Genomic DNA, 4577 nt, shown 5'->3' on the forward strand with positions numbered 1-4577 from the left:
CTTGGGGGTGCTTATTGATGAGGAGCTTGACATGAGCCAGCAATGCGCACTCACAGTCCAAAAAGCCAACTGTGTCCTGGGCTGCATTAAAAGAAGTCTGGCCAGCAGGTTGAGGGAGGTGATTCTCCCCCTCTACTTTTCTCTCACAAAGACCTACCTGGTGTATTGTACCCAGTTCTGGAATCCCCATCATAAGGATATGGAACTGTTGGAATGGGTCCAGAGGAGGGCTAAAAAGATGATCAGAAGGCTGGACCACCTCTGCTATGAAGACAGGCTGAGAGAGTTGGGGTTGTTCAGCCTGGAGAAGAGAAAACTCTGGGGAGACCTTATAGCAGCCTTCCAGTTCCTGAAGGGGACCTAAAAGAAAGCTGGAAAGGGACATTTTATAAGGGCATGTAGTGATAGGATCAGGGGCAATCGTTATAAATTGGAGGGGGGAAGATTTAGATTAGATATTAGGAAGAAATTCTTCATGAGCTGGGTAGTGAGACACTGGAACTGGTTCCCCAGTGAAGTTGTGTATTCCCCCTGCCTGGCAGTGTTCAAGGCCAGGTTGGATGAAGACTTGAGCAGCCTGGTCTAATGGGAGATGTCACTGTCCATGGCAGGTGGGATAGTACTAGATAATCTTTAGGGTTCCTTCCAACCCAAAGCATTCTATGTTTCTATGATTCTATGAAATCATGAGCTTCATGGTTTTCAGTGAAATCAGTACTATTCACAAGAGTAAAGCATTTATTGCAGTTCTTTGATGGGCACTTCTAATAATGTTTTATGTTTTAACAGGTTTTGAACAATATCCAAAAGGTTTTCAAAGCAGTGGTTGAAGCTAAGAAGCTTTATAAATAACTTTACCATAATGTTATGTAGAATTGGGAAACACTAGGCACAAAGAAAACTGAAAGTGAAAATTATTTTTATTTGTGTCTTGAAAAATAATTTCAGGCCTCTGGAAGCAGAAATTATCCTGTGTTTCAGAAACAGGCTGCAGCATTTGGAGAAAAGCACAAGACTGGAGTTTAATTATAAAGGACTGTACTTATACCATTTTCCGCATTTGTTACTATCAAAATCATTAAACTAAATTAATTTATCACTACCATTTAATCTTGTTAAAATCTATGTCAAGAGAATAAGCAAGAGAATGAAGTAATTTGCTCCCATACCTTATGGAGATGTTGCTAAGCTGTTTCATGTTATGCAGAAGTCTCTGTTTTACCAGCAAGAGACTTAAATGTTCTGGATGGCTGCAAACTGCAGAAAGTCTGTTAACTTCTGGAACCTAGTCTATGGGTTGGAGATATGCCTACACTCTATCAAGTGCCTTACAGTTTTATCATGCAGCTAGAGGACTGAGGTGACGCCTGTCTGGGTGCTCAAGGTAAAGCAGCATTTGTGGTTTTGCAGCTGGATGTCCCTCCTTGGGCTGGCATGGTGCTCTCAGCCAAGTAGAGAGGACACTGCACAGTGGCTGTTTTCTGGTGGGGAAGTTGTCACCATGGACTTGCCTTGAATCACAAAAGCAAGCCTAACAGGAACATGAGAGGTTAAAGTAGGTAGCAAGGTGCGTAATAAAACCTGAAGGCAATGGAATATTTTACTTCTGCACCTTTCTCCCGTCTCTTTAGACTGTACAAAGACATGGGAATGGAGCTGCCTCAAGCCTCCAGGGCACCCTCTCTCACAGAGGGAATGGAATCCAGGGAATAGCGTGTCCTGCTGAAATGTTGTCATATCTGCACTACTGCCTTAGAGGCAACTGTTGTTATTGTTCACATCCAGGCTTTTACACAGTCAGCTGGGTATCACCAATTCCCATTTCTGCTCTCCTGACTCACCTCCCAGACCCACAGTATTCAAAGAGACCGACTGATGAGAGAGGTCATAAATTCACGTTTCTCACAGATGCCCATCTCGGGTTGCCAGGGAAGTTACAATGATGTCCAAAAGAGAGGCCCATCCCTCCCCTCCACCCTTGGTGACTGCTTGCAAATTTCCTTCTTAAGACCCTGTTGGAGGCTTTGACTTTATTGTAGGAGACAAGGGGTGTCAAGATCTCCTTCTGGATCCAGCATGACTGGTGTTTGTTGCTTATTTCCACACTGGAAACCAGAGGTTTAAAATTCCCGTGTGCACTATCCCACTGATCACATCAGGCTGATAATCTGTTACCAGTACTATCTTTTGTTGTCTGCAAAACCAGCTGCCTATTCTCTTCTTTACAGCTGCAAAGCATGCCAGTAGCTCTGGAATTTTTACAAGGTTAGATATGTCCACTGGGACAGTAACAAACTACAGGCATTTCATATTTAATCACCATGTTTAAATATCTTTAAACCACCCATGCACACAGATTTTTCATTACATTTTCAACGGTCTAATAACAGTTCTGAGTCTGTGCCCTACTTGTGCACATTTTGCCAACTGAAATGCCAACTGGCACTACTTGGTCATTTTCAAATGCAAAGGCAGATGTCTTCTCTTGTAGGCAACATGGTCAGGAAGGGTTTTCTGTTTCGTTTTTTTGCAAGGGATGTACATGCATAACCACCCCTTTTCACTGTTACAGGAGTATTTTTCTGAAATGAAGTTGGGTTTCTAAGCTCTCATGAGCTCCCTTTCATAAAATATCAAAGACATTCCTCCTGAAAGACATGAAGCCAGTGTAACTATAGAAAGACTCTAGGATTTCATTTTCACTTTTTCATTTGGTCTGTCAGCATGAATATATTTGTCCATTCTCCTATCACCAAAGAAGCTTGCATCGAGTGCTCTTTATGTGACTGGACTATTTTGGAATTATTTAATTGGTATTTGATTGATAGTCATAGCATATTTGTTCTTTCTGTCTGAAAGAATCTTTGACAACTGCTCCAAAGATATCCTTTTCTCTAAAGCACCTCAGCATCTCTGTGTTCAACATGCCATTAGTTTCCCCGCTGTGCTGGAAGCATTCGATAGCTCTATGGTCTTGGGGTGTAGGGGGAATATAAGTCCCTTCCCCACAACAGCGGGAATGGGGACCATCATCTGGGAAGTCACAGGTCTGCTGTTGTAGCCATAGGTCTTCCTCCAAACTCATGGGATGGGGTTTCCCTATCCTGTTAAGATCAGCTCCAGGGATGTGGTCCTGTTCCCACCCAGTCCTCATCCTCCTCCCCATCAACCTTTGCTTCTTTTCCATTGGCTTTTCATTGCCCCAATTTCACTATTTCTCCCCTCTTGCTGTGGGTCCTTTGCCCACAAACAGGGTTAAAAGAGGCAGCATCTACACACAGCTTTAGTCAGACTGAAACTAAGATTTCGTATTACGTATATTTAATACATGATGTGTGTTTATTTGTTATAGTACCTTGACATGTGCAAAGTAAACCAAAGGCCCTGCAGGAACCTTTTTCTGTAGCCATTACTCTTCCATTTTCCTTATCCTTCTCCCATCCATCATATGCAAACACAAGTTATAAACCCTCTGTGACAAAGAGTGCTTCATTTTATTTGCCTATTTGCAACAGCAATCTTCTGCATGAGGAATGAATAAATAATAATTACACCTTTTAATTTAAGAGTGAGCAATGAAGAGCTTTTAAATTTTCCTTCAGAATTAGAACAATTAGGTGAAAATAAACCCCAAACCTCCTTTACTTCCTGTAGTCCACGTGGAGAAGTCCTTGAGGATTAATTTCATTTCATGGGAACCTCTAATAGAGGGTGTTTTTCTTTGCCACTTCAAGAAGAGAGATTATTGTCATAAAGATATCTCTCCTCTGCAGTTAGGAAAACCTATGTTAAAAGAGTAAAAATATATTTTGAAAAATATATTGTTACATACTGTTGTGAGTGGATTGAAGATAAGTTAATAATTTTATATTCTCTGTCTTTTCTGCCTTGTTCTAAGAACTTCATCTCCCTCTAGATTAATAACAAGACAAGAGTTAGACATGAGATAGTTTACCACATCATTTATTTACACATTTTAATGAAGGAAAAATCACAGAAGCATAATAGAGGCAAAGTTTGTTGTCAGTTGGGTTTGGAAATGTATATAAGTTCCAGGAACATCTTAGTCAGTACTGATGCTATTTTAATTTTAAATTGAAATTATGCAGCTAACAAGTCATATCCTGTCTTCTCATTGCTGTTGATCTGCAAAGCAAGAATTCTAGAGGGCATAGTGGAAGATCTCACAAAAAATACTTCTGAGAAATAAAATCTGATGTGTGATTCTGCCTTAGTATTAACTGCACTGCTACACTAGCGTAAAAAAATTTGAAAGCCTTTTTCATATGCCTTGAAGTTTTCATTTTCTTATTTTACAGTCAAGCACAGACCATAAACCTGATTGATATCATCTCATCACCAATTCATTGGAAACATCATAATTCAAGTATTTGATTACACACTTGACAGCAACAGAAACAGGTTAGAGTATATTTGCCCTGACCCACAGCTGCCTTTGCAACACTTATCTGTAAAGATGGAGTCTTTTTTCAGTGCTTAGAGATATTTATTCTATAGAACCAAACAAAGAGAAAGATGCAAGAGACAGGTATGGTTTAACAGGAGAGATGAGAGAT

The sequence above is a fragment of the Phaenicophaeus curvirostris genome, chromosome 1, assembly GCF_032191515.1.
Source record: "Phaenicophaeus curvirostris isolate KB17595 chromosome 1, BPBGC_Pcur_1.0, whole genome shotgun sequence".
Classification (NCBI taxonomy): Eukaryota; Metazoa; Chordata; class Aves; order Cuculiformes; family Cuculidae; genus Phaenicophaeus; species Phaenicophaeus curvirostris.